The sequence below is a fragment of the Papio anubis genome, chromosome 18, assembly GCF_008728515.1.
Source record: "Papio anubis isolate 15944 chromosome 18, Panubis1.0, whole genome shotgun sequence".
NCBI lineage: Eukaryota > Metazoa > Chordata > Mammalia > Primates > Cercopithecidae > Papio > Papio anubis.
This window is the reverse complement of record NC_044993.1, coordinates 40,201,114-40,215,257: the sequence shown is the minus strand read 5'-3', so window position 1 is coordinate 40,215,257 and position 14,144 is coordinate 40,201,114. Positions and strand designations below refer to the sequence as shown.

At 52.5% G+C, this 14,144-nt stretch overlaps 1 protein-coding gene across 2 annotated transcripts in view; it reads right to left on the bottom strand.

The window, feature by feature from the left end:
- ZNF423 (zinc finger protein 423) overlaps positions 1 to 14,144 on the bottom strand; it is a 315,000-nt gene that overhangs the window by 162,652 nt on the left and 138,204 nt on the right. The window contains exon 1 of one of the 2 annotated variants that reach the window (XM_017953341.3): positions 11,440 to 11,861. The exons of the other annotated variant lie outside the window; for it this stretch is intronic. The gene's annotated coding sequence lies outside the window, so the exon portion shown is untranslated. Of the gene's footprint in view, positions 1 to 11,439; positions 11,862 to 14,144 lie in introns of those variants that run through there. 2 annotated transcript variants of the gene reach the window in all.

Below are 14,144 nucleotides of genomic sequence, written 5' to 3'. Positions count from 1 at the left end.
CCAGTGCTCATCAACTCACCCGAGAGCTGGCTGTGATCAAACTTGCTAAAGAGGAGCGTAGTGATCAACTCCTGCCAGCAAGGAAGAGCCCCCCAAGTCTGCCCCTACAAGGGACTCCCCAAGGGTGCTAGGAACTCAGGAGCTCTGGAAGGTTCTCCTGCCAGCCTCCTGCTGTGGGCCTCCTGCGCACCCTGACATCGCCTGCCCGCCTTTTCACAAGGAGTTGGTGCCTTGTGAAGTCATCTCCGTGAGCTTCACGAAGCAACACCGCCAAGGGCCTGCGCAAAGGGCGCTCTGCTCCACTCGAGAGAAAGCAAAATGCTTTCGGGGTTGAATCACTGTTTTTCTTGACTCCCTTTGGAGATCGGCAGAGCCTACATTCGGCCGTGTTCGTGGACCTGGGACTGGAAACAGCTGCGCTCTAATTACATGTAAAGTGTACCAAAACATCCCTTTTATCACAGACTGGAAATCTGTTAGCATCTGTCTCTCCTTTGTTTCTTCCACAAGATACAAGCTTGTTTCTACATTTTTCTCACCTGTAGCGGTGATTAAAATTCATTATAAATGAAAGGAGCGAACAGAGAAACAAGTTCCTCTGTGTACCGTTCTAAACTCAAATTAGAAACAGCTGTTTGCTAATTCATGCAGTGATGTTTTGTCGTGCTCTGTGAATCAATAATAACTCACCCTATTGCTGCAGAAATTTTTGGATAATCCATATATTTAATGCGGCATTGGATTCTCCAGACAGGGCTGCAGCGGCGAAACCTCAGGCGGGTGGGAGGGGACTTGGGCTCCCCACTCTGGAGGTGTCCCCTGCTGCCCAGAGAACCCTGACCTCAGAGCTGCCCAGCACTTCTACGCCCCACACAAGTCTTGGGAGGACCAGAAGGAAACCCTGAACAGGTTCCTCATCTCCTTCCCTCCCCGAGAACCACCAAAAAAAAAAAAAAAAAAGGACTCAACTCTGATTAAACGCAAACCACACACATCCTCCAGCCGCCGGAGGGAACAGCAAAATTAAAAGTCTAATTGCTACCCGGAACAATTTAAAACTATTAAGTATAGGTGAAGCTTTTCTGTAAGAAAATAATCCTTTGATTGGGATTAGGCATGTTTGGATAGCATTTTTCCCATCTACACATTTTAGCTGCAGAAGTTAGAGCTAAGGTCTGGATGTGCTCAGGAGCCTCTGAGAGATGTTCAGGCATCCCCTTTGCCACTGCCAGGGAAAGGGGTGGGTAGAGTTCCAGAGCTACATCCCCATCTGATGACTTGGAGGAAGCAGATGTTCTTTTTCCTTTGCAGGGAGGGAGATGGACAACACTTCTGGAGGCTTGTACTGCCACTGTGGCATGCCAAACATGCCCTATCCTGGCTAACACATTCCTATCCTTCAAGACACTGCCTTCAGGAAGCCTTCCCTGACTGCCTCTGTCATCCTCACTGACTTCAGGGCACTGCCTGTTTATATTTGAGTGCTTGGGGTGTCCCTGTGTCTCCTGCATCTTTCTGGGTCTGGGGCATGGTCATAGTGAACCACTTTTTGAACTTCAGACTGGTAGCCTCTGCAGAGCCCTTTCTGTGGCCAGACATGGTGCCAAGCTCTTCGTAAGCTCCATTTTGTTAAACTCTCACCTCCATCCTATGTGGTGACTACTACCACCATTAACCCCCATCTTACAGATCAAACATATAAGACATAGAGAGGGTGAGGGCCCTGACTTCCACAGCAATTAAGTAGAAGGAGCCTGGAATAACTCCATAGTTCTCCAGAAAGCCATCAAGACCACCCACTGTCATCAAAGAGGTACACTGAGCATGCCTCGCCCTCTCCAGCTCCTGAGCCTTCATTCAAGCCGCGGTGGTCACTGCCCACCGAAGCCCAAGCCATGACTCCAGCTCTGCCCACCTCCCCAAGCATCTCACAGGTGGTGGTGGCAGGAGTGGTCTCCCGTGTGGCTAAGAGTAGGTCCTCATTTCCTCCTTTCCTGGTGTTCATCTGGGCCTACAGAAGATGGCAGTCCAATACGTCCCGGGGGGCGCAGGGCACAGGCCCCAGGTAGGGGCACGGACAAGGAGCTCATGCTGTCCCTGCAGGGTTGTAGGGAGCTTTTCCTTGGCCAAGGCCACTGGGCGCCAGAAGCTCCAAGCCTGGGAGGGCTGGGAATGGAAAGGCACAGACGAGGTGCCATCGTGGGAGGCGGGGGCACTCAAATTGGGCTTTGAAGAAGGAGTAGGAGCTCCACTGACCTGTGTTCTTCCAAACATGGGCTACCTCCCATTGGTAGGACCTGTGATCATTTTAGGGAGCAGCCAAGATGGTCTTAAATAACCCTGATGCACAAATGAGAAAGTTAGCGCCCTTTCCATTCTGTTGTCAGCCTTCAGATTAGGCCAGGGAGAAAGGCTGTCTCTAACTCCTCTCCAGCATTTCAACAAAAGAGAGGGCAGAGCCCATGCTTAGCATTTCCAGAACACAGCGACTCCTGGCTGGAACAGCACAAGCATGGAATTGTCTTCAGTTTTGTTTTTTATTTACTTTTAAGGTTACTGTCATCTTACAGTAAATGATACTGGTTTTCCATGTGCAGAATGAAGTAAACGAATTAATTTAACCACAAAAAGAACCAGCAAAGAAAAATACTAAGTGAATGATAGCATCAGTGATACTCAAGTGTTGCAAGAATCACAGTAGAGATGTGCAAATGACTAAAGCCTGGGACCCCCAGATACAGAGAGATGGGAGGAGAAGGCCTCCCGGAAGAAGGAATGGTGGGAGCCATGGCTGAAGCTTGGGTATCAATGGGAGAAGCAGCTTAGAAGATGCAATGAGAGCCCATCGTCAAGACCTTAAATACCGAGCAAAGGAGCCAAGAACTCCATTCCACAGGCCCCGCAACCACCAACACTATCTGAAAAACTAGCTCATGAGTAAATGGGATCCGGACTCCCCAGCCCAGGGCTCTTTCTAGACCTCCTGTAACTCCAGGTCTACAAATGACTGAGATTTAAATGATTACTAGCCTATAAGCAGAACCCATTTCAAGGAAAACAGTGATCAGTGGCCCCAACAACCCAGGGCTCTCGACAGCCAAGATCAGGTGCCCCTGCAGGAGAAAACCCTTGCACAATCAGCATGGGGTCCCCTTCCAAGTGGGGGCTGAACACTCAAGTCACTGTGGACAGCAGAAGTATCAACTCCCCCCACAAGGACCCCTGCTGGGGCACTGAGGGGGATGGGCGCAGCATCCTTCAGTGAATCCAACCTAGTCAACTTTTCCTCCACTTTTGGAATAAATTGCCATGTCCTCTGTGTGAAAGAGCCACAGTGTTCCCAAATACACACCATAGACCTCAACATGCTGGACAAGCGTCTGCTCCCACAGGAGGGGAGGGTGGAAGTCGAAAGCCCCAGAACAGCATCCATCTCACGGTCACTTCGCCCCTGAACCCACACTGCTAAATTACTTTTCTTCCACAAACCCACGCAGTCTTTCCCTTGCAGAGCGCATACAATTGAAGCGCTGAATGCTAAGTGGGTGCACGAGGTAACCCCAGTGGGGATTTTGTTCATCCCGTCCAGGGCAAGTCTCCAACTCTCCAAGTGTCTGTCCCACCTCCCTCTCTCCTCCAACCCCCACCCTGGCTACCTAGGGACCCGAGTCAAAGGTCTTCTAACTTCCAGTCCTCCATACCATCTATACTGGGATGGAGGACTGAATGCAGCTGGTTTATGTGACTTTCTTACCAGAGATGCAGACAGAGGAAGCTCTCAATGCAAACGGGCAAGTGGAGGCCACGTGCGGTGGCTCGCACCTATAATCCCAGCACTTTGGGAGGCTGAGGTGGGTGGATCACCTGAGGTCAGGAGTTCGAGACCAGCCTGGCCAACATGGTGAAACCCTGTCTCTACTAAAATTATAAAAATTAGCCAGGTGTGGTGGTGCACGCCTGTAACCCCAACTACTCAGGAGGCTGAGGCAGGAGGATCACTTGAACCCAGGAAGCAGAGGTTGCAGTGAGCCAAGATTGTACCACTACATCCAGCCTAGACAACAGAGCAAGACTCTCTAAAAAAAAAAAAAAAAAAAAAAAAGGTCAGGCGAATGGATGACCAAGTTCATCTTGTAATTTTCCCAAAAACCAGTATCAGAGAAAACCCCATAATGCCTCCAAGCTAGAACTCTGAGCTTAGACCAACTGGCGACACTGAAGAATAATTAATAGGCTATATTTTGGATTCTATATCATACATTGCATATGACATATAGGTCTAATCAATGACATTTATTAAGTGCCACATATTTCTTGGGTGTTTGATCCATGCCACATGTTGTCTCATTTTATTTTTTGTCTCCAAGAAAAAAAATTGAGTTGTCTCGTTTTAATATTCACAGCAATCTGATGTGTTACTATTACCAGCCCCATTTTATAGATGAGAAAACTGAGGCTTATAAAGGTTAATGGACAGGCTCAGGGCCTTACAGGTGGAAATGGCCTAGCAGGGCTTTGAACACGGGTTCACTGACCTCAGAGGCTGTGTTCCTAACCACCACGGGATGTGAGTTTGTGAACCACCATGTCCCAGGGACAGAGAGGGAGTGACACCCACTCAGGGGCACAAGCATTCTCCCAAGGAGGTGGCCTCCCGTGGAGCCCGGCCTGAAAGCATGTCTGGATTGGGTCCATATTCTCAGCCCAGACACCTCCCAGGGTGACACATTCTTTTGGCTGGAGACTTCCACAGACAAGGTGTACACACTGTCTGACCTCAAATCACAGATCTCCTGCTTCTCAGTCAAATCCCATCCAGGGCCCAGCCCCAGGGTCCCACCCCACGCACCTGGAGGATGGAGAAACTCCCCAAAAACACTCCCTGTCTCTGGCCATGTGCCAGGTGTCCTCCAGCAGCTCCAGGAGACAGTCATGAGCTTGGTCCCATTTTATGGAAGGGAACGCTGAGGGACGGAGGAACTCAGGGACCTGGTGCGTGCATAGCAGCCAGTGGCCCCCTGGGAGTTCAGCAGCTGAGGGGACAGTCTGAGTAAAAGGGCCTGAGGCCCCACCTCCAGGTGTCTGCCTGTCTCAAGCTTGACCCCAAAGGCAGGAGATGTGATGCCCCCAGGGACAACCTTCACCTAAAAGGACCTGGAACCAGTGGGCTCCTCTGAAGACCATTCCTGGGGCATCCTGCACAGACACGAAGGTTTTGGCAGGTTCAAGACCCGCGGTCTATAGCAGCAGGCTCAACACTGCACCCCAAAATCGGCCTTTCCCTGGCCCTGTCTCCTCCGTCCTACTTCCTGGGAGCACCTCCTCACCACATACACTGCACTAAGCCCTTGCCTCAGGCTCTGTGTTCAGGGGCCCTCCCTGCCACACTGACTAAGGTACAACTGCCACACATGGTGGCACCAGACTCGGAAGCCACGTCCTTCAGCCTGCACAGCCCCCTCCACAGCCCCCTCTCTGCACCTGTCAGGATTTGCCATACTCAAGTCACTGAGAGGCCACCGTCAGGGTCTGTGTCCTATACTATTACTCAACCTTATCCTTTCAATGACCTCAGGACTAACAACGCCAGGTACCCAAGTGTAATCCTAAATCATGATATTGAGGAAATCATGAGTATGATGTTTTTGTAATGCTCATTAAAATAAAGATGCAGTGGGGTTAAACATGCATGAACCACCAGAAACTGGGCTGGGCAGCCCTAGATGTGGCACAGGTCCTGCTGCCCTGGCCCATACTGCAGTGACTGCAGCTCTTGGTCTGTCCCTCTCCCTCTCCAGACAGGGCAGTGCAGGGACGGGGTGCACCTTCATAGCTGCTGTATCCCCAGCACCATGCCTGGCCAGAGGCAGGCAGGAGAGAAGAGGTGGGCTGGGCGCTGTAAGGAGCCCAGGGCCTGAGGAGAGCCAGGAAGAGAAGAGCCAGAGCATTTTCAAGGATGTACTGGGCTAGCCAAGCGGACCCTCTGCAGGCCCCACTCACCCCTAAACTCACCAAATCTACGACATGGCAGAGGAAATCACAATTTTCCCCTAATTTTCATGTTTCCACCCCTAGAGTAATTGTCATCGTGGACTTTGTGGCTGGGCTGTCAAGCCTCATGGCTGAAGGCTGCCCCAGCCCTGCATGTGGGTCTCCCGCCCTTTCCCAGCATCGCTGACCCTTTCCTAGGAACCCCCTCCCCAGCGCCCTGCCTGTCCCTGCTTTCTCAGCCTGAGTGGCCACCACCTCCTCCCACTGGAACCAGGCCCTCATCTGTGTGCCTCGTTGTGTGCCCCTGCTCAATAAACAGACCTGAACATCAGTCACACTCACCGGATACTTCCTACATGCCAGGCTTTCTTAAAACCTATATTATCTATTTACTTATCATATTAGTCTTTGATGTTTTACTTGTTTGGGGTGGGGGTTGGGTTTTAAAATTTCAAATAGAGTCCCACCCTGTTGCCCAAGCTGCAGTGTAGTGGCGCAATCATAGCTCACTGTGGCCTCAACCTCCTAGGCTCATGTGATCCTCCCACCTCAGCCTCCCAAGTAGCTGGGACTACAGGTGTGCCACCACGCCTGGCTAATTTTTTTCATTTTTTTGTAGAAATGAAGTCTCACTATGTATGTTGCTAGGCTGATCTCAAACTCCTGGGCTAAACCAATCCTCCTGCCTCAGCCTCCCAGAGTGTCAGAATTGCAGGCGTGAGCCACTGTGCTGGGCTGTTTTACTTATTTAATATATTTAAGCCACACATAATCCTTTCACTAGACCCATTTTACAGATGTATTGTGCACTGTACACATCAGGATACCGAGGCCCTTGAGGTCTGAGGGAGGGACTTGCCCCAGGGCAGAGTCCGGCAGAGCCAGGAGAATCTGCTCGCCTAACTCATCAGCTATATGAAACGTTGAGATGTGGGGTTTATGGGAAACACACCCCTGACACACATATGCTCAAGAGGAGGCCGGGTGGACAGATGTAATGCAGGGGAGAGAGAAACTGATGGAGAGCTATCAGTCATCCTGGATCCTGCACATGGCACACGGGGCGCTTCACATGCCCAACACTGCAGGCACTGGTACACTCCTCATAGTGGGGTCTGGAAAGGGGAGATGCCATCCCCATCCCAGCTCAGGCTGACAGCACCCCTGAGGGTGGTGCTGGGCCTACAGTCTGCCACAGGCGGCCTCATGGTCCCCAGCTGGTTCCCAGCTCCTCCCAGCACCCAGCACACAGTAGTCCCTCAATATTTGCGAAATGAGTCAATGGATGCACACTTTAGTCAGGTCTCTCGTCAGGGCGGGGTACAGGGCCAGAAGGGAGCGGCACCTTCCTTCCTCCTCCTCCACCCGCACTATACCTCTCAACCACTTCCCTTATGCTTTTTTATCTTCTTCCAAGAATGTGATTAAGGTTTCCTCGAAGGTACTCCTGGCTTAGAACTGCCTGGAGACAATTCTGATAAGCCCTGGATTCCTGGATTCCTGGGAGCCCCCACAAGGTGCCTGGCAATAACTATCTGCTTGATGAATGAATGAATGAATGAATGAATGAATGAATGAATGAGTACCTGGTCTATGGGAAGCTCTTGGTAACTGTGGTATGAATAAATGGATGGATGGATGGATGGATGGATGGATGGATGGATGGATGGATGGATGAAATATTGACGTCCAGGGCTTTGTCTAAAGGAGGCACTTGAAAACTACGGTATGAATGAATACAGAATGAGAAAATGAGAAAATGAATGCATGAATGAATGAATGAATGAATAGCCTAATCACAAAGAAGCAGCAAGGAGTCACTCAAGAGACCCCTGTAAGGTGGGGCTGAGGAGTTGGGGACAGAGCTTCCAGCTGGAAGCCAGGGAGTAAATGAGCCTGACCTGACTACCCTCCTGACCACCTGGGTCCAGTGGGGCTGTCCCCAGCAGAGCCTGTCCAGTATCACCAAGGTCCCTGGGGCCCCCTCTCATTACAGCAGAATGCAATTACTCCAGTCTTCAGTGGGGCCTGAATTTGTTACGAATTTTTTTGAAAGAGTCTCTTGGAGCCAGGGAAGCAGCAAGGGTATGGGGGTCAAGATGCATGGATGGAGGCAGAAGGAACAGCCCAGTTACCCAGCCTCAGCCTGAATCCTGGAGAAATGGCATTAAAACAAAGGAGACACGGAGCTGGGTGGGCAGGGTGGGGTGGCGGGGGGCTTACTTATTCAGACCAGAGCCAAACAAATGGATAGATTTAGTAAGATAATAAGCTTAGATTCCATGCTCTTAAAGATACAGACTCAGGCCGGGTGCAATGACTCACACCTATAATCCCAGCACTTTGGGAGGCCGAGGCGGGCGGATCACCTGAGGTTAGGCGTTCGAGACCAGCCCGGCCAACATGGTGAAACCTTGTCTCTATTGAAAACACAAAAATTAGCTGGGCGTGGTGGTGGGCACCTGTAATCCCAGCTACTCAGGAGGCTGAAGCAGAAGAATTGCTTGAACCTGGGAGGCAGAGGTTGCAGTAAGCTGAGATTGCACCACTGCACTCCAGCCTGGGTGACAGAGGGAGACTTCGTCTCAAAAAAAAAAGATACAGACTCAACAGTGGGATTTGGGGTGGGGGTCTCCATATTTTTCCAGGAAAACCCCCTCAAGTGGATGCCTTTCTTCACATACCACACTGGAGAATAAGGGTATGTGAGTATGCATGTATATACGTGCAGGCATGTGTGTCTTCCCCACCAGGGGGGACCCCCAAAACTCACCAGAAACTTCCTTACTTCCTAACCAGGACATGTGAACAAATGCACCCCTCCACAAGGAATGCACAGCCAAGCAGCACCCTTGTAACTTTTTCAGGAGGAAGTCGGGCCAGTCAAGCACAAGTCGGTGTCACCTCCTTCCCAGCCTGGGCTTCCCTCTCTCTGTCCAATGGACCAACAGTAAAAAGTGAGCACTTCCCGCTCATCTTGGGAAACTCCTCGCATCCACTCACTCGATCAGTCAGCGACTGCACTGTTGAAATATTTATGGAGTGCCTCGTCTGTGCCAGGCTCTGCTGCAATTTCTGGGGCAGTGAGCACACCCAGCAAAGCCCTGCACCATGGAGGCTGCATTCCGGGGGCATCAGGATCATGTCCAAGAAGGCTCTGGAGCCAAAGAGCCTCCGTTCAAATCACAGCTCCACCACTGACCAGTGGTGTAAACCAGGATACATTAATGGACCTCTCTAATCTTCACCAAGAGGAAAAACAGGCAGAATCCCTTCTGCCTCCTCGGGTTGTGCAGAGGATGAGATCAGATACCGCAGGTGAAGCACGCTGGCCCCACGCCTGGCACATGGCACATGCTCAAGGAACAGATCATTGTGTGTGGTTTCCAGACCACTGGCAGCAAACACGGAAACCGCTGGGCAGAGCCGTGGTTCACCGTGAGACCCCCGCCCTTGGGAAACTCCACCCCTACTCCGAGGTTACCCTTCCCATAGGCATCCCCAATTTACCACCTCCTTATGTCACTCCTGCCAATGTCATGTCATAAAGAAAGCCAGTGACCCCAAGGGCTCTGGTCCACCCCACGCAGTCCTTAAATCCCTTCTCCAAAGAGGTTTGGTCCCTTCCAGTGAAGGGGAATCCACTCCCTTCTGAACCCCCTTAGTCTCCAAGAAGAAATGATCTTCTGATGAGCCCCAAAGGAGGGCCTGCAGACCTCCTCTCAGGGACAGGAATAACAGGACCCCCCTGACTCCAACCATCCTCCAAGAGGAAGGACAAACAGCGAGTCACCTGCTATATGGCAGCCATTTTTTAAAATGACATTGCAATTTACATTCATTTATTCCTCCTATAAATATGAATAAGTGCCTACTCTGCCAGCCCTGTTCGAGGATCTGGGGATAGGGTATGAAGAAACAAAGTCCTTGCCCTCAGTGAGCTTACAATGCAAAGAGAAGAGACTAAATCTTCCTGCTGAAGAAGGAATAAATCAGTCTGTAGTAAATCACGTGTTGCTATGAAGAAATGCAGGGCAGGAAAAGGGTGGAGGGTGGGGTGCCACTCCGGACAGGTGACAAGGCAACACTTGAGCAGACACTAGAAGCAAACAAGGCAGCAGGCCAAGGTGGAATCTAGAGAGACAGGATCCTGGGCAGGGATCTAGCAGGTGCAAGCACCCTGAAGCCAGAGCACGCAAATTTTTCAGGGCACATTTTCTGAGATGCCTGCGTGGGGCTCAGTGTGAAGGTATATGCCCTGCCTTCTAAGATCACAGACCAAGCTGTCATCCAAAACCCCACAGGGACCCAAAATCCAACCCCAGCATCAACTCACTGTGTGATCTGACGCTGGTCTCTCAACCTCTCTGGTCTTGGTTTCGGCAACAGCTAATCAGAACTGAGCATTATCCAAGCAGGCGCTGGCAGAAGAGGCCCCCAGAGTCCTCCCAAGTCTGCAGCTCTGTGCAACGCGCACCCACCATTCCTCTCCATCCCATCGCGCCATTCTCACACCCCGCGCCAGCAACACCACGCAGGATTGGTACTCCTGCCAAAATAGCTATTAACCCAGTAGCCAATAATAACACGTTATCCTATCAATTTGCTTCTGAAACGCTGTGTAATTGCAGAACCTAAGTTTGCCATCTCGGTAGCCTGGTTACCACATAAACAGAAAGAAACTCACCATCCTCTTCCTGGGGAGAACAAGTGGCTGGCCACGAGAAACACCCGATTACCACCGAGGCTCCCCAGCCCCCCTCGAAGCCCTACGGAATCTGTCAGGAATCATAGTCTGGCGTTCAGTAGTTCAGAGGCTGGTCTCAATGTCCCCTTAGCATGCCGCCCCTGTGACTGGAGAGGGGCCAGTGCCCAGGATGGGATGGCTTTTTAGGTGGCGAAGTCAGGCCCGGCAGCTGCACTCTGGTGGCCTCCCTCCTGGCCAGTGGTGCAGGAAGTGGGACAGACATGAGGCTTCAGGAGGGCACGGGAGAGGGCAGGAGCCAGAGGCAGGCAAGCACTTGGGTGCAAAACCCATCACAGATGCAAGCCCGCCCTCCCCACGGGAGACAGAGGGGGATAGGAGGTCAATGGGTGGGGCACATTGGGAAGGACAGGAGAGAGGCAAGGGAGGGGCTCCAGACCTAGGAGTCACGGTGCGCCCCAGGGTCCGCCCATCCCCTTGCTGCAGGGCCCGACCCAGGTCTGACACCCTGGCCACCACCACCTGCTTGGCAGCTGGCCGCCCACTTTTCCTCTCTCATTCCAGAGAAAATGTTTCCTTCCTTCTGGATTTCATTCCACTCTCAGCAAACATTCTGCTCCCCAACGCGCCGGGAGCCTCTCTAAGGGGACTCGGCGTTCCGGTGCAGACACCAGCCTGTTTTATTCATTCTTCCCCCTTCCAGCCCAGCCACCCCCTCATCACTGTCCTGTGCCTCCGCTTACCTCTCCCCCTGCTCACCAGGGCATCCCAGGGCAAGCTGGCCGATGCCAAGAGGGCCAGAACCTGAGCCCGGGTTCCCAGGACCCGGCGGCAGGGCAGGCGAGGGCTGGAGAGGCGCTTCCCACCGGCCCACTGGTGATCTCAGCCACGGGACGCATCCCCACCCGCCCGCCTGGGCCGGCGGAGAAGGATGGGCCGAGGGTGTGCTGCTCCCGCGGCGGCGCTTGGCGGAGGACCCAGCTAGCGGGAGAGGAAGGGCCTTGGGGAAGAAAAGGGGCTGGGAAAAGGCACAGATGGGGAGGGAGAGGACAGAGGAGGCCCAGGGCTCAGGCCACGCGGCCAGATGTTGACCCAGTTGAGGGATCCAGGCCCCGGGGGCGACCGGGGAGTTCTGGCCCCCCTGCCAGCTCTGAGATTCTACAGAGATGGAGGAGGGCCTGAGGCCGGCGCCATGCCAGGGCCTGGCGCTGAGGCTGGGGTTAAAGGGAGGACCACGGAGAGGGAGCAAAGGGTCTCTCTCGGACACTGCCCCTGTCTGCCAGGACAGGGTGGGGGGACGGCCCCTGGGAGGCCCCTGGGTGGGGTGGGTGGGGAGCTGTCTGCGGGAAGCAGCTCTCAGCAAATGAAAACCAGGCCTTGGAAACTGGCCGGGCCACAGCCAGGGCACAGCTCCAGGGAAAACCCCGCTGCTCACCGAAAGGTGCCCCAACCAGAGCGAAAGGTGGTGTTAAGACGAACGAGCTAGGAGGGGCCAAGCAGCTTGAGCGAGATCAGGGGTGGCCCCTGGCTGCAGCCCCAAGGTCCCTGCTCTTTTGTGCTCTGAACGCCCCTCATTGTGGGCACATTGTACTCCCAAGGCCTGCTTGCCTGTAAGTGCTGTAAAAAGCCAACTAACTGCGCAATTTTCTTCCCTTGGCTTCCCTCTGCTCAGCCTTGGTCAGGTTCTCAGCAGAGCTGGGCCTGGGGCTGGGGACTGGCCTGGCCGGGCAGGCCTGAGGTCCCCACTACCGCCATATTTGGAAATTCAACTCTCAACAGTGCATTGAGGCCTAAGGGGCAGCACTTCCAAATTGGTGGGACCCCAGGGTCGTGCCATCAAGAGCTTGGTGGATAGCGGCATTCAGTAAATACAGACGTCATCCACACATCCTTTCATTCATTCATTCATTCATTCACCCATTTGGTTATTCACAGGATGTCTCTGATGTGCCTACAACCCAGCAGGCACTTAGGTGGTGAGGGTAGGAGGGTGAGCCACACTGGCAGCTCTTGGCCTGCGGAGCTCACAGCCTAGCGAGAGGGACAACATTTGATCCTCTGTGTTTGCTAGGAGAAGTGTATGGGGCCTGGGGGGAGAACAGGGGCGCGGTGAGGGTGCCAGAGCCCTCCTGGAAAAAGCAGGCTCTCCGTGGAGACCAGCAGGATGAAGAAGAATTCGCCAAGTGAAGGAAGCAAGGGGCAGAAATGAGCTCCACGCAGCAGGACCAGCAAGAGCAAAGGCCTGGAAGTGAGACTGAGGTCTCTGACAGGCTTCATAGAGCCTCCTCGGCTCCTCGCTCTCAGCCACAGTGGGTGGCCCAGCCCTGGCATCGCCGCCCCCCACCCCAGCTCACAGTCTCGGGGAGCTCCCCATCAGCACCTCTGGAGGCCAATCCCACAAAGCCATCATCCAGCTGTCTCTTTCCCAGCTGAAGTTCTAGTTAAAAATGTTTTCATATGTTTATTTTTAAGGGGGGATGGGAAGACAGAAGGGAGACCTGAAGGTCTTTTTCTTTTCAGAAAAAAAGAAAATTAATAAATAAATACAGCCTCAAGAAAAGGGCATGGAAAGGTCTCTGCATCTGTAACCACTGAACAAATTAAAATTAGCTCATTTAATCAGCTCCTAATGGCCTGGCTGTCCCGAGTGGGTCTCAGAACACAGCAAACTTCACAGCAGAAATGTGCAGGCCAATGTCAGTTTATCCTACAACAAAGGGATTTTCTAAATAGTGCGATCAAAACGCAGTGAAGGCCGGGGAGAGCTGGGGAGACGGAATGCGGCCCCCCAGATCCTGGCTGGCCCCCGCCTCCCAGCTTCGTCCCTTTGAACGGAATTGTTCTTTTGGCTTTTGTTCTAATTATCTAAACATGTGTGTAACTCTGTTCTACAAAGAGTGTTTTAACCAGCAGAGGCAGTAACTGTAGCCCCTACCATACGTTCCTGGGGCCCCGCTCCCAATCCTCATGCCTTTAATACCTCCCCATTCCCCACCTGCCTTCAACAGAGGCGTAAACACACCTACGACACACAGTCACCTACACACGCCAGTTACATTCACAAAGAGTTACAAACACACACAGTTCTATATACACAATCACGTATTACACCAGCTACATACACATAGTTATAAGTGAACAGTTACATACATGCACGGTTGCCTATTCTACATGCATAAAGTTACAGACACACAGTTCTATACACACAGTCACGTGTAACACATTACATATGCATGGTTATATAGACTCAGTTGCATGCATGCATGCACAGACATACCCAGAGTTATATACACCACACACAAGTACATGTGCACACAATACACACAGCTCCTCCAGCTCCTGCCTAACAGCTGGAGATGAGGGAGGCTCAGCTCACCAGAGCCCCAGGGAGGGCCGCTGGGTGCACACCTGAGGCCCAGGCTGGTAGTAAGGACTTTTATTTCCCTGG